Source organism: Numida meleagris, chromosome 3 (genome assembly GCF_002078875.1).
Source record: "Numida meleagris isolate 19003 breed g44 Domestic line chromosome 3, NumMel1.0, whole genome shotgun sequence".
Classification (NCBI taxonomy): domain Eukaryota; kingdom Metazoa; phylum Chordata; class Aves; order Galliformes; family Numididae; genus Numida; species Numida meleagris.
In genome coordinates this window covers 61,223,234-61,239,686 of record NC_034411.1, presented here as the reverse complement: position 1 = coordinate 61,239,686, position 16,453 = coordinate 61,223,234, and the positions used below count along the sequence as shown (strand labels likewise).

The window sequence follows — 16,453 nt, the reverse complement described above, 5'->3', positions numbered from 1 at the left end:
CCTTTCACTTTTCATAATATCAATTATTTTTTTTACTTTTTTTGTCACACAAGTAATGAGATACCCAAATTTCAGGATCTAATATTATATATAAAACTTATTTCATTTGAAATCTGGAGAATAGATCGAGCAGTGAATATCGAAGACAAAGTCAACACAGTTTCATTTCTTTTACCAGAAAAGAAGGAAATTGAAAGATACTGATTTAAGACTGCTAAAAGGCAGCAATTGGTTCTTCAGTTCACAGCTCATCTCTTTTATTCACAGCTAATCTCTTTTTCTCAGTATGACAAGTTATATTTGAAGTAATGTACTTAGAAGAATTCAAGTAAGAGACAGACTTTCATTTGAAAACAGAGAAATTCTGCAATTAGATAACACACTGCAATAATAAAAAATGGAAATAAAATATAGTATTCTGCAAATAGACCCATATTTCCCTCCTTGCTTGGGAGGAGAATTTAGTAGATAATTTTCTAACTGCTTTTTGCAAATTCATCAGTAATTAGATAAGGATAATCCTGCATAAGATGGACAGAAACAGTACTGTTCTTCTACCTGGCCCTGGAGAAAGATCTAGATGGGAATTTTCTAATCTAGAAGTGATGGTGTATTCAGCCAGACTGCTTTGTTTGGAAGAGCTTGTGTTGGAAAATAGCTGTTGAATCCCAGAAGGAGTCGTGGAGAACCCTACCTGGATGCCAGGGCACAACAGTGCCTTCTCTGTGTTCAATGGCAATTCAGCAGCACCCTCCTTGGGACCCAGTCAGTTGTCTGCCTCAAGTAAAAGATGTCACAAGTAGCTATAGCAGAAATTTTCCTAATAAAATAAAAAAAGAATAATAATAAAATAAGAAACAAGAAAACAATGTTTTACTCAAACTGAAAGACTTAGTGAAATGATATACTTCATATATTTTTCTTCTGTGAGAGGTTTTATGGTAAAATTTTTGACTTAAAGGTGGATTAAGAAAGTTACAGTTCCAAGATCAGAGGAGACTTTATACCCCTTAGATAGCATCTGATCTACCCTCAGCTTACTAGTCCCATTAAGTTCTGTTCCCCTTTTAATTTGCATTTGTTTGTCAATCAGGTAAATCCCTCCTCTTATATGGAGTCAATGGAGGTATCTATCATATGGGCTTTGCTGTAGAAGCACTTAACAATCCTTTCTGTGATTATTAAATCCATTCCACATTTTGAAAAGGCATTAAAATAACTTCAAGGAAACCTCATGGAATTTCCATGTATGGATTTAAAAAATCATTGTTTTCTGGTTCCAGTGCCATCAGTGTTTGCTGGTCCAAACTCCCCTTGTGATTAGCCACAGGCACCTCCAGTGTTTTGAGCTTTGGAAGCAAAAACTCAGATGTACTCCATGCCTGGATACTTTATTCTTATTCTCACAGCAAATCTCTCCAAGGATAGTTTTACACCCTGTCCCATGCCACGCTCTTTGAAGATGGAGTACTCCACACCTTTTTCCCCAGTCATTCCCTCTTCTTGGACAGAGACCTCTGCCACATAAAAGCCTGGATCAGTTGCTGTTTCCCTTGTGCTTGCAGACAACTGAAGGTAATGCCCTGGAAAGCCAAAAATGTAGGCTTTCTAATTACTGAAACATTGCCCCTTGGAAGGCAGACTACTGCATTCCTTTACAGGTTTTTAGACAAGCACTTTCATGCCCTTCTCCCATGCTCATTTCCTCTGTTTTAACAAGCATCCACAGGGTTACCTCATTGTCTTTTTGCATATCCTAAAAACATAAATACTCTGCAACTGCAACCAGACAAGTATTCCACATTCAACTCAGAGTCCAGAGAGCTCTGGTATATTCAATCCCAAATAAAGGAAACCACAAAACAACTTGAAATCTTTGGAAAATTATTAAAAGTGTCTACATAAGAAAGTCCTCCAAAACTATCCTGTCACAATGGATGGAACCAAAGAAGAGCAGAAGAAATGCAGTATCTGAGGTCCCTGTCATAGACATGGAGGGTGTAAGATGAGAACGTAGCGGGGAGGACAATTCCCACATCAAAATCCCAAACCTTGGATAGTCCTTGCCATTAGTGGTCCATTAGTGGTTTAATAGAAAATGCAGTACAAATCCTGAAATATGGCTGTTTTTAGCTTTGAGGACATGATTAAGACACATGAGACAAAACCATTTAACTACCTTAAGGACTTCCCACTGATCACAGGCATATTAGAAGAAAGCAAAACCCTGTATCTCCCAGAAGCCATGCTTTGCATTGAAGAGAGAAGACATTTTTCCTTGTTCTTGTACTTACCTGTCAGATGCTCTGAAGCAGAGTTAGTTAAGTACAGTGTGAATATTGTGTAAACAGTATCAACAAACAGCAACCAAGACTTCTTTCAGCCACTCTTGCAGACATCATCATGTTGAACAGCCATAATCTCATGTAAGTCTACTCTGAGACCTTTCCTATACACATAAAACCTCTTCTTTAAATGCCTTATCCTCCATCTGGAAGTGATTTAGGTTCCTAACCTCATGTTAGAAAGCCATTTTTTCAGATGACTTGTTTCAGAGTGAAATTCTGTTCATTTTCTTTTTAAATATCCTTAAATTTTAACAGTTCCTCTCTTTTCTTGATATTTACCCATCTCCAAAATATACCTGTGAATAGTACACTCTCCCTTAACTTTGATAGACAAAGCAAATCTTTTGATCTTCTTTCACAAGACAGGTTCCCTTATAGCTCTTTTGACGATGCAAGAACACTTCATAACAAGTGTTCTGCTCTGTCTGTTTTCATCTGTATGGTTTCTGATTTTCCATTCAGATTGTAAGCTCCTTAGGTCACAAACTATTTTTCCGTTTTGTTTCTATGAGCCTGTGTGCTCTCAACCACAATGGGTTCCTATGTAGTTTACTTCATCAGCACATTCATAAAAAAGTGCAATGTATCTGAACTGCTACTAGAATGTAAGAGGAAAAAGAGGAAAATGTCTTGTAAATCAAATTTTGCTGAGTTTCCAAAAGTCTCCAATCTGATTCAGTTTGAGGAATAGGAAATGTTTCATACAGATTTTTCCTTTCTAATCAACAATTGCTCACCCTTTATTTTTTGCCCAGCACAAAGACTGGGAAAGAGAACAAATAAATTCAATAGCTCCTTTTTTTTTTCTATTATATCGTGAATGCCCTGACATGTTTGCTTCTTTAAGGGAAAGGAGATGAATCATATGGATGAAAGACTATAAGATAGGGAGGTGGCTGAGAATAATAGAAAAGACATCAGATAAAATATAATGCACTTATTTTATTACTCTGAGCAAGTCATTTGGGAAGGGCACTGGATATTGAAATGGAGCAAGGAATTATCTGAAATAACACCACATACACTTAATTCCTCTTCCAAATGGCTGACTGCTCTGCATCGTTCTCAGCACAGGGACCATAACAAGCCATTCCTAGGTGTTCTCTCTCCTACAGACTTTTGCCAAACGTGCGTTGGTTTGATCCCTGGCTGGCATAACCATGCTGACAGAAGTACTTCATGCTTAGACAGTTATACCAGCAAACTGTATGTCTCTTTGTTTTGGAGAAGGGTGTGTTTCTATGGAAGAACAAAGCCAGGCTAACTGCACCCACACTAGGAATGTCTTACTTATAAGTCAATGTATAAGAAAAGAAATCCAAGAATAAACTTGGCCTTAGTTACCAGACCCTCGGGGAGAAGTGCGAGGAATCGAAATGGGTATCCACTTAAGCCTGTGATAAGAATTGAAATTTCTGCCTGATCTGCAGATGATTAACATTTAATGCTTTATTCCATTCCAGTTGTGCAGAATTCTTTAAATGGATATTTGCATTTTCTTCTAAGCCTCCCACCATCACCACCACCAGAATGGTGGAAAAAACATTATTTCATTATTTTAAAGAGAAATCTGCCCTGTGTTTATTTGGAGATAAGATAACTGCAGAACAAGGGGACATCTGCACGTAAAAAATCTCATGTCTTCAAGTGGAAAAACTAAGAGATAAAATTAACTTTACTTGGGAATGTATAGTTTTATTTATATAAACCTTATCACATGCTTCCTCCTTTGCCTTGTCCAGAAAGAAATGATGCCATTAATATGTTTTTTTTTCATGTAACCTGTAAAGAAATATACTTTTCAAGCCCACTTAAACATTTCTCCTATCTTAAGACACTATAAACAGTTAGATGGAGAAAATTCCAAGCAACAAACATGCATAAGAAAATGTAAAAAATATTTAGTATCATTCAGTTTGGTAAAACATGTATCCCTGAGCAATCTCTCTGTATTTGTAAGACAAAGACTTTTTAATAAGTGCTCCATAATGACATGCTCCATGTCTTACGAGGCGGTATGTACATCCAAATCCACTAAATGATTCAAAGAATGATTGTGATGCAACAATAACTGCTATATCATAAAGATTCAACTTCAAAGCTAAAGCATTTCATTAATTATCCCTTTGTTTATGGTCAGTAAATGAACCAGATTTATCTCATTGTAGGAGATCTGGTGCTTTAATGGAAACAGGTTAAAAACCATGCTCTGAGGATATTACTGTTTACCCAAGATGGTAGAATAACCCTACATCTCAGTTCTGTTTACATTCAGGACCTGCTGCTTTGGGATAGATCTCTACCCAAATAAAATAACTAGAAAGAAGGAAAAAATCTATATACTTACATAATTACAGTGCATACAGCAATAAGTCTTACCATAAAAGTTGGAAAAGACAAAAAAACACTGTGTTTGTTCTACTTATAAGTGATGTTTCCCTCAAGAACTGAGATACTATGATTATCTTCATGACTCTTTCCATTACTGGCATTTGTAGAGTCTCGTGTTCATTTTTCCCACAGCGATATCTGGCACAGGGCAAAAGTGATCCAGAGCACTAAAGAGTCCCAGCTCAAGTAACAGGATGGTTGACAAGAGAAGAAAGTAAGATTATGGAAAATGGCAAAAAGGATAAACAGGCTTGAAAATATTGTCAAGTATAACAACAAAGAAAGTGAAAAAGTAATAGTAGTATACAGCATAGCTGTGCCTGCAAAAGCCAAGTAAGCTATGGTTCATACTGCAGCAGAAGTCATTCTGACAGTAGTGATAATTATCATGTTCACTATGCGTATGCCAACAAAAGAGTTCCTCCAGCCATAAGGGTGTCCTCTCTAAGGATATTTTCTGGTTATTCTATTACAGGTTTCCCAACAAGCTCTTCTGAAATATAGAGAAACTGAAAAGAAAAGAAACTTAGCTTTTTATAGCTGAGTTTTCACAATGAAAGGATATTATGGGTTAGCAGGAAGCAACTTACTGTGTATGAACACTAACATATATTCAACATGGATAGAGAATTCCCTGAATATACATATATTCAGCCTTTCTACCGGAGGTTGCTAAGATTTCTAAAATGCTTGTGAAGCACCTTCTGAGCCATCACAGTTATGGCAAAACCAGCACCAGTTTTGAGTTGCTTTTATAGGGTGGAGTATAAACTAGTGGAAGACTAAATATTACAACTGAGGAACTGGTTCAATTTCTATTATTCTTATACTCATTTTTTTTGAAAACATGTACTTTGATTTTTGCCACTAAGCCTGACGTAAGGTCTCATGAAAAAGGTATCCATCTATAGTAAGAATATCTGTGTCATGAGATCAACTTTTCCATACTTGTTTAGTGAAACAATAATCATAGCATTAACTTGTACGATATCAGGAGTAAACTCAATCTAGTGGGAATGAACAAGACATTTGACTATTTCTTACCTTTTTTTGAAGACAAATGCTAACAGACAATCTTGAAATAAGACCAGCCAATGTGGTTTTAAAAAACTGAATAGCTACTAAAACTGGAATTTAACCTGACCAAAATTCTTTCTAATTTTAATTCACTTGTAATGTTCTATTTATTGTTTTATATTTTCCAATGTAAAGTGTAAATGACACAATACTCAGAAAGAACTGAGTAACTTTTTCTAAACCACCTTAATATTTACATTTTGAAGTCCCTTAACTGCTTTTGGAACTGTTGCTCACTGCTACCAAAAATCTTCATCTCTAGAAGGCCTCTCTCAGCCCATTTTTTGCCTTTTAAAGTCTCTGCTTCCTCTCTCTACTTTCTTTTCCAGTGCTGTAGAGTTCTCTAGGCCTGCCCAGGGTAGATTTGACAAGTTCTCTCCCATGGACAAGCTGAAATAAGGAACTATTATTTCCAGTGCTGATGCTACAGCATCTCTAGAGCAAACTAAAGCAGAAATACCAGGAATCACACTGGAAAGCTTGTTTTTCAAAACAGCTCAGTTTTGAAAACTCAAAGCATTTAAGTATTCTGGTGTTCCTCTGACTCAAAGTCATTTTTGTCCCCCTACTAAGGTTTAAATAACACCATTTGATATATGCCATGAAGGACTAGCTAAATGGGAAACTAATTGACATATATTATGTTTGCAACCTTAATTTTAAAAGAGACCTTCTAAAATTAAGTCTGTGTCAGTGGAGAAATATGAGATCACTTTCCAGATTTGGGGTTTAAGCTTTGGTTTCAGTATAAAGAATATGCATAAGTGTGCTATCAAAACCACACCAAGTCACTAAAAAACATAAGTCCTTAACTAGAGAAAGAAGTTGAAGGTAAAATCCAAAGCAAAAGAGTAGAAATAAGTCCTGCTTTACAATAGCAGAAAGTTTTGATGCTCTTGACAGGAAGTTTTTCTTATTTGCAGACAAGGCATTCTTTTTCTTTCAGGAAGATTCTTCCAGGAGAACCTTTTGCAAGGTCCAGACACTCACTCCCCCACTAAGAAATAATGGCCATTGCACCCTTTTGGAGGAAGCATAAAATAAACACACAGACAAAATTGTGTTCCAACTCTGCTACATCCCTCAGCCTTGCCATTGTTGAGTCTGATACACAGCCTCCGAGGACTGAAGAACTCAAAGCAGAAAATACTCAGCTAAATCTTTTGATTTCTTTGGAAATTACTTACTTACTTTTGGATTAGCATTTCTTAGAAAAATATTTTATCTATTTGTAGTACTTGCAGGTATGTGTTTCAACTGGGAAAATCCTGGCAGAGCCAAAAAAGATTTTTGCCCTTCTGCACAGTGAACCAGAAGGCCAGTAGGTCTTCAAAAGTATGATCATTTCCACAGGACACAAAGGCCTTGGGCAATCCCAGTCTTCCATGTAATGCTCTCTGCTGCTAGGAATCACTTTAGATGATTTAATGGTCAATAAGCAATAAACTTTAAATGGATCCAAACTGCTCTTTATCCATGTGATAAATCTGATCTGATAGCAGAGATCAGGAAGCAATAGGCCCCTGGGGAAGTCAGCAGGCATAGTATCTTGTGCTAAATTGCACAAGAAGGAACACGGCCAGTGAAGGGTTTGTTGACTATTCACATAAGCAAAATCAGCAGCAACAACAACAAAAAACCGCAAATGAGTTAAGTAGCATTTACGCCCTGGATTAATTCCACAAACACTGAAAATTCATAGCTAATTCTGTCTTCTCTCATCTGCAGTGCACGGAGTAGACAACAAAGCCCAGCATCTAGAAAATATATGGAAAAAAATCTTTCAAAAACATCTAAAATTTATTAGCTCAATTAAAACTTCCATATTAATCCTTATTTTACTTGATTTTCAGGACATAGATAAGTAACGAGTTAGATCTGCTAGGAGTATGCTTACACTTGAAAATACGCTGAATTGGTTTTCTGTATAGATTTGATGATCTGCTTTAACTCTCTTTCTGGATGTCCTTACGGTGACCTGGTAACCTTAGTACAAATTATTTTAGGAAATGACTTAATTTAAACTGAATGGAGGACATTTTAATTCTCAGATCAAGTACCCACGCAGGAGCATAATATGGTTTAAGTTAATCTTTTTAACTTATTTTTAAAAGATTTTAGGTTAGTTTTTCCAAATATGCCAATGGAGATGATCTATACCATAATTTGCATTTATCAAAATTTCTAGTAGATGTTTTAAAAATAATAAATGTGCTGCATGCAATGAAAAAAAAAAAACAACATGAAACAGACAATAAAACCTTCTGCAATATAGCATATCACTTAAAAAGATTATCTTAGCCTTTAGTTAATCTTTTCTTTCTCAAAAGAAATAATGTCACAGCTATGTCACTGCTCCAAATGTTTTTAGTTAGTTAGGCCACATTAAGATTAAAACATTATGCAGTCAGAAGCCCCATCCAAGACTATAGCTTCATAGTTGTTTTCACATGCGAACACAGACACTTATACATGCAGACACACATAAAGGTGAAGAGAGTCATGGCTTGGGTGTCCCTGAGCTTTCCTTGCTGCTGTCAGCCTTTCTGTTTGTCTCAAATCTTGTCAGAATTTTGTCAGAAAACACTTAAATTCATTTCCATGTTTAAAGCTCAGACCCAAATCTCTATTTTGGCCAAATCCATCTCTGGCTAAGCTCTGCTTTGGAAGAATTAGATTTTCAGTTTGTTTGTTAATGTTTTGCAGAATGAAGATGAATCGTTTTAGAAGTTTTACAGGTTTGTTTTTGTTTTGTTTTTTGTAAATTGGATGACCAGCTTTAAAAATAAACTTATTATGTTGTGACTCTTGATACTTATGAACAGTCATGTACATTCATTCACTGAAGAGCTGTTAAAAATTTCTCATGAAATATGGGCATTCAGTGGAGAATACTTACCTGGCAGAATATAAAAAGTAAAAGAAATTAATCTAAACTCAGGACTAAAAAAACCCACAAAAATTTATGTGTCAGTGCTGTGGATAATTTGCTGCCTTCTTAGTTTTCATCAGGGAAAGCAAATATATGGGGAACATTACAAAATTGTATGAGAACATATGTTAATGCACTGAAATGCTAAGATAAGTGACACAGAGAAATCCATGATCCATTGGGTTGGAATACTCAGGGTCTCCCAGTGCTTAGCAGTAAGCTTTTCTTTTCTAGTGTGACAGAATGTTTTGAGTTAGATGGAAAATGACCGGATACTTTGGCAGCAGTGTTATGGTGGTTTGATCAAGGCCCTGGCTTGATCCTGACTGTACAGGTCTTCTCTGTATCACCAAGAAAGTAAAGAAAAATATATATCACAAGATTGTATTCTGAAAGTTTTATAGCTAAAGTTTATTTGCTTCAGAATAGGCTTATTTGAGGGTTTAGGGAAATCTGTTGCTCAGTAGGTAGATTCCACATTTAAAAGAAAATTCTAGATAAGTTTGATCATTTTTGTAAGCACAATGTAAAAGTACAATTGAATGTTGTTGAATGTCCATCTACCACTGTTACTGTTCACATGCACCTAAAACAAAAGAAGAGAACAAATTCTTATTCATCCTCTCAGTTTTACACTTCAAAGAAACAAAAAACTGCAAACTTTCTTTTCTCCTTTTTAGGATTCTCCTAATTCAGAATATTTTTGGCAGAGGCATAATAAAGAAATAAATTAATATCACAGGTTTTCAGTCCCCAGAGAACAATTTTATCAGATATTATGTATGGAATTTCAACATAATTCCTACAAGATAGAGAACTACAAAAAAAAGCTCTGCATATACCAGATAACATGGGGATGGACAAGTCCTCAGATCAGCTGCATCACTTCACCTCTTCTTTTATCTTCTTCTTCTTCTTTTTTTTTTTTTTTTTTTTGAGAAGTCATGCACTGCACTGTGAGATCTTGTTCTTGTACAGGTAATCTACATGTACTTATAGGCGTTTATTTAGTCAATACCTGATATCAGAGAAAATGCACATTTATCCAACACTGTGAAGATTATTTCATTATCTCAGACTTCAAAATTGTATTGCTGCTTGCTGAAGCAGTCTAGGGCTGAATTAAAACATTTGGTTAGATAGAAACCCAACATGAACTGTACATTTAGACAGCCCTTCACTCTGGGATGAGGGCAGTTATAAGAAATAACCTTGGTCTAACGAAGACGTAGGGACAGAAAAATGGGCAGACAAATTCCAAATTTTGAAGCATTTATAAACATTGATCTCACACTTCTCTTTAGTACTCAATACAGTACAGAAAAAGGAAAAAAAACGTTTCACAGATAAAAGCCCCAAATTCAGCTGTCCTACTGCTCTGATCAACCTGCTTCCCATCTGTTTAGAAAATTCCCACTTCTTAATGCATGTTTCCAGCACTGAGGGTCTGGAGGGAAGCAGATGAGAAACGACAGATGTTGATTAGAGAAGAGAGTGGAGGCTGTAGTGTACAGAGCAAAAAGGAGCTCAAAGTACTGTCACAGACAGTACAGTTGCTGCTACTTTCTTTAAATCTCCTGAAAACACCAGTGTCTTCTATAACTGTTGGTCATTACAAAGAAGATGGGAATACAGCATATTTAGCAGTGGAGTAGGATCAGGCTGTTGGAGATCAGAAGGATGGCAGCTGAAGGAGGGAGACTGTAGTGATAAACTCACTGTGAGATACTGCACAAATATATATTACATGTGACTGTCCCGTCTGTTTTTTTGTTTTGTTTTTCTTTAGCTGATATCTGATGTATCTGGTATCTGAAAATACAGAATCAAAAGAAAAAAAACTTTGTTGTTGGGTTTACAAAGTTTGGCATCCACAAATTAGAGAATTCCAAAGCGCAAGGTGAAAATGCATTTTAATTTAGAATCATTCTGGTTAAGGCATGTAATAATACACACTCTATGTGTAGCTGATGGAAAAACAAAGGCATAACAGGAGATCAAGACAAACCACCTAAAAGAAGCCTTTGATTGTGTCTCTCTCAATCTTCACTACACATGGAGACTAAGAACTGAACTAACACCCCAACAAAAAGTAGATACAGTATTGCGTGATGAATACCAATCCTTTGGGTGTGTAGGCCAGCATAGTATTTAACTGGATGTTTAAATACAAATCCTTTAACAGTATGATCTTATTCTACTAATATTAATAATGCTATAATGTTACAGTTATAATGCATTATTTAAAGGAGATTGTTCTAGCAGTGAAAGGAGAAAAATAAAAAGAGTTATGAAACTAAAGCAGGAGAAAGACTTCTGTGCCCTTGAGTTTGCTGAGTGGCTTGGCATGATTAAGAAAAAACATTACTGGAACAGTACTCAAGAGCAGATCCAGTTCAGCAGCAGATAGTAGCTTAGCTTAAAGCCACTGGATTAGAACTGGATGGAAATTTAAACATCTATCTTGGTTTGAAATAAGATGTGATTTAATAGCTCAGTGGAAACAGACATTGGCTGCTTTAAAGTTCTTTTTTTACCCTTCTTTTTAAAAGTCTCTCATGTCTCAGATAGACTATTATTACAATAACTATACTGCCAGATGAAATAGCAAACTTTTGCCTAATCATTACTTTCATGACTGCTTAGTTTTATACAGTAGATTATCACAACACAGAGACTACATGGCAGATGAGTGATCTACAATGACTTTCAAGTGAAGGGCAATTGTGTGGTGTATCAAAGGTTTCAATATTTCTTTTAAAATGTTAAGCATATAAAGGTCGCCTACAAGTAGCAGTTTTTATGCAAAAATTAACCCCCCTTCTGTGATTTTTTTTATCTAAGAAGCAATACCAAGTAAAAGGAGAGAAAAAAGACATCTTTGTTAGCTGCCTAAAATATGATGTTATGAAATTTAATCCTTTCATGTATTAGGAAGTTTTCACGAAGAAATACTCAGAGCTGACAAAGAAATCAACTTTCCCATGTTCAGCATCTGAGTTAGCTGGAAGAAAAATAGAAAACCATGACAAAAGATCAGTGAAGCAACGGGGAAGATATCGCTTGTTGCTGAATAGAAGCATTACATGCTGGAGTAGGGGAGCTGGTTTGTTTTTTCACATCTCCTCAGAACAGAAATAAACTAGATGTCTAACAAGTTTGGAAAAGTCAGGCATTCCAAACATTGAGTTGCTTCTATCTGTTCATGCTCCGAGTCACCATAATTGAGTCAGACTGACATTAGTCAAAGTTATTTTTGTGCATAGTATGAATGTGCTCCTTAGGACCAGTCCTTTTAATATCGTGGTCAACTTAAGAGCATTTTACCCATCTATTGTTGAATCTTGTTAAGTTCTTGAGTCAAAGACTGTCCTCTTCTTATTGGCAGCTATAATACCAAGCTGCACAAGGTTCTGAACATTAATTCTTGATGGTCTAAACACATATTTAAGTTTCCCTCTGTGGCTTGCAGAGCACTGTATAAACATAAATGAAGAGCAGTGAAAACATTCCCTGTTCTTCATGGTTCATAAAGATGGCTGGGAAAAGAAAGGCAGCTTGGGGTTAATTATACTAAATAGTGAGAAGGAAAAGATAAGAGGAGCCCTGTTCTCTAGCCAAAGTAAAGAAGGCTTGAAGATAGTATCGTATGCTTTGTATTCACAATTTTTAAAGCGATTTCTCTCGTACATATTGCATGTAAAACACTGGCTACATGCAACATACCTGTCTTGCCTAGATAAAAACTGTCTGGAGGGATTCATCTTACCCCGCTCCTATTACCAGCATGCTCCTTATGTTCAGCATCTAAGCTAGTCATCTAGGCTCCTCAGCAATCAACAGAAAGAGATGGGTGCCTACAGAGAATGATTCGCTGTAGACACACAGGTCAAGACAAGCCATTCTCTGGAGATGGTCATCCCTGTGCAGTGATTATTAGTTAATTAGTTCAATTTGCTACGTAACTATTAAATAGCTAAAATTAGATGAGATTAATCTCATGCAGTATTGCTGTCTGGACTAGATTAAATTTCTTTAGGACAGGTTTCAGTAACAAATTGCCTCCTTTTTGCTGCATTTGGAAACACTAGTGCAGACAAACCAAAACCAAACAAAAAGTAGATTGAGAGATAATGATTACAAAAAATATATATTGGGATAGATTTTAACTTTGACTGCAAATGACATATGAACTCTTCACACTGTAGTTCAAGCTGCAGTCATGCCTTCAATCTGCATTGTAACAGATTTGATCTGTCATGTAAAAAGTAACTCTAGGTATATAAAGAAATTACAATTTAACATTTCTATACTGAGCCAATCAAAACCTATGGAGGATCAAAAGAGAATTAAAGCAGTAAAGTACATTTACCCTCACACAAATTTGGGCTTCCAGATAAGTTCAACATTTTGCCCTGAGTTTATCTCCCATATGAGGCAAGGAGCAGCTTGCCTTCAGATAGTTAAAGTTTTTTCTATGGTAATAGTCTTTCCACCTCTGCTTCAGTTACATCCAAAAGAACAACAACAGAACTGCAATAAATTTCAGTCTGTAAAACCAGAATTCCTACTGTTTTGTTTTGACAAATAGTACCATGCCCTATCTTTCCAAGTAGCTTGGATCCCGGGGTGACAGAATAGATAGAGGAAGGAATGATTCCCTAGGTGACAAACTAAGCAAGGTTTTTCTTCTGGATCAGAAAAATAAATAAATAAATAGACCCCAAAAAGAATAAGAAAAAAAAAAAGAAAAAAAGACTTTTTGTGGAGATATGCCTGTGTGTAACTATGATACCTCTTCTGGAATGCAGTTTCATAGCAATTCATAAAGGTTGGACAGGTTAGGTTACACCAAGAGCTGTTTTTGTTCAGTGATCAGAAGTCTTTCAGATGTGTTTTAGGGAGGATTTCCTGTTTCTACTGTTCAACATGTGAAAGACCCTGGCCTGAGTTCATATCACACTCAGAAGTAGTGCTGCTATTCAAGCAGGTTCAGTACTTTGCTGATTTCTCTGCTTTGTGAATCAAAATAAACCCACAACAGTTTGCTTTAAGTTAAAACTCAACTCACTATTCAAGGAGTTTCTGAAAAGAAAATACTGTTCAACTGCCTGCGTAGAAAAGTACTCTCTTTGTGAAACAGATGAAAGTGGCTTAGTGGAAAATACCTATATAATTTTTGCAAGTCTGGGGATTTTTATATACTGTATCAGATTAAGATCATACAGCCAGTAGCTGTTTGTCTGCCTCTGGGCCAAAGGCTATCATCCTACTATCAAGTAATAAATTAGGAAAAATATGAAGTTGCCTCAACTGCTTCAGCCAAAAAAAAAACAAAAAACAAAAAGAAAAAAAAAGGTTTAATTTAATAATTTCTGGCATAAGTATGGGGTGGACAGCTGGAGGTAGAAACATCACAATAAACCTTCATAGTAAGGTTACCCAAGCTGATCTGTTAGTTCCCCAAGTAAAAGAATTTCAAAACATATTTTTATAAATGTATTAAGAGCAGCACAGCAAACATCTTCAGGAGTAATACCACTAGGTTCTGTTCTGATGTACCTGAGTTTTTACGTTTAAAATTTAGTTTAAAATTTTTTTTCAATTATTCTCCCTGAGGAGAAGAAACATAGAAAACCTTAATCTACACCCTGCACTAAGAATGCTATGCTTAAAAATATTTGACTGTAAACATAATCAAATCATTTACAGTGATGGATGGCCTCAACTTCTCACCAAATCCTACTGGTAATATTACAGGTCTCTCTGTGGCAATAGATCTCCAAATAAAAAGCCAGATTTGGTAAATTTTATGATGAAGTTGTGGGAGATAAGAACTGAACTTTATGGTATTTACTGAATAGCACGAAATTGACAAAGTAGACAAAATAGACACACATTTTTAAGCAACACTTCAGATAAAAGTTGGAGATGCTTATTCTTGAGCAAGTATGTAGGTGTTCAGCCCTGAAGTCAAACAGTTGTTACAGAGCAAAACTAAAGAAATAAAAGAATTCCAGAATTTTTAGAATGTATGCCAAGTCTGACTGGGGCCATGACTGTTAGTAGGACTTTTTTGTGTGTATGCTTAATGGCTCTTTAATAAAGCTTTTCTGACACTCATGTCATTTCACTACAAGTCATTTCCAAAGCCTTTCAATAAAAGATTCAAGTTAGTTTTTCCTTCCCTTCCCTTTTTCACCATTTTTGTGTGGATCATGTGGCAACCAGTATGAGTGATAAAGGTAAGGCTAGATAGCAGTGGACAAACTCAAAAACTCTTAACTGCAGTCCAGCTATTCTTTACAATTCCAGTCTACTCCCTTCCACAACCAAGGTTTTCTTGTTTCATCCTATTGTTCAGCTGGAAAATCAACAGATAAGCAGCAAAAGAGGACATACTGGTAAGAAATATCAGATCTGACTGCAAACAGTACACTAACCCCTGGAAATGAGAACAAAAATATTGAGAAAATCTGCACTGGGAACAAGACTATGATGACGAATGGAGATATATAAATGTGAGGATTGACATCTGCAGAGAATCTGGCCCATTAATTGCAGAGTTTGTACAAATGAAAGGTTATGAGTAGACTCCTAAATTGCCATATTCTGCCAGCTACAGACCTGCTGTGAGTGGGCAAACCTCCAGGTTTTATTCACTTCACAGACCTTCACAAAAGCTATTCAGATAAACAGTCTCTTCACTTTCCTCAAGAACACCTAGGACATTACTCACCTAAATATGCCAGGAATGCTGGGCCATCAAGTCACAAGGGTAAAGTCTACCAACCTTCCTTCTCAGGGAGAAATGACTTTAGGATTTGTGCTTGGAGAAGAAAAATCTTTCAGATGCTCCTCTTTAGGTGATGTAATTCTGCCCTGCCCCACGTTCAGGGCTATGTTGTTAAAGCAATAACTTATACTTGATTGTCTTGGGTGAACTTGTCAGCACCAGCCTTTTTTTGCTTCTTGTGTGTTTTGCAGATGCTTTCCTCCATCTGTAACATCACAAAAAAATTAGCAACAGGAACATGTATAGACATATGCTCAGAAGCTATTTCTATAGTTCCTTATACTTTCCACACATCTCAGCCTTTTGAACCTTCAATACTGCAGCCAGCTACACTGAATTCCTTGAAAAAATATATATTGGAAAGATATCTGAATGCCAAGACATTCTCTTCCTCAGTCAATTATTTTTGTTACAAATGGCAGCATGAGTAGCTTCTGGTACAATCACACTCATTTTAATTACTGAATCAGCCATATCCTTCCAACTTCATTCCAAATTGTCATCCTCCTTTTCAGAGACAAGAACGATTTCTTGAACCCCAGAGCGCTGATATTTACCGTTGCCAATTTTTTTTACAGCAGTATATTTCTTCTCTCTATGAATAAAACTGTTGAAAACAGACTTAAGCCAGGGAGTAGGAATATGGAATTTTTTAGATTATCTTCTCCCTAGGGAAAAAACTGGTCTAAGATACAGAAATTGGTGAGCACATTTTATTTCAGCGGTGGAAGTGTGGTTTTAATAAGATTTCCCCAGATAAGTCTAACCAAGGACTTAAAGAGGTCTTAATTTTTATGAGCCTAAATTAATTGGCCAGTGTTGTGGCCAGGCTACAAAATTAAAATTAAAGACAAAATCCCACTGAGTGCTCCCATAAGCCTTATGGTCATAGGCAATAAGGTCTAACAA

The 16,453-nt window shown here is 36.1% G+C and overlaps 1 long non-coding RNA gene across 1 annotated transcript; it reads right to left on the bottom strand.

Annotated features, from left to right (window-relative positions):
• Positions 9,986-16,229, bottom strand: LOC110396719. Its single transcript, XR_002437202.1, has 3 exons — positions 16,102-16,229; positions 15,488-15,749; positions 9,986-10,560 (listed from the first exon to the last, which is right to left on the bottom strand). It is a non-coding gene; the product is annotated as an uncharacterized LOC110396719 (long non-coding RNA).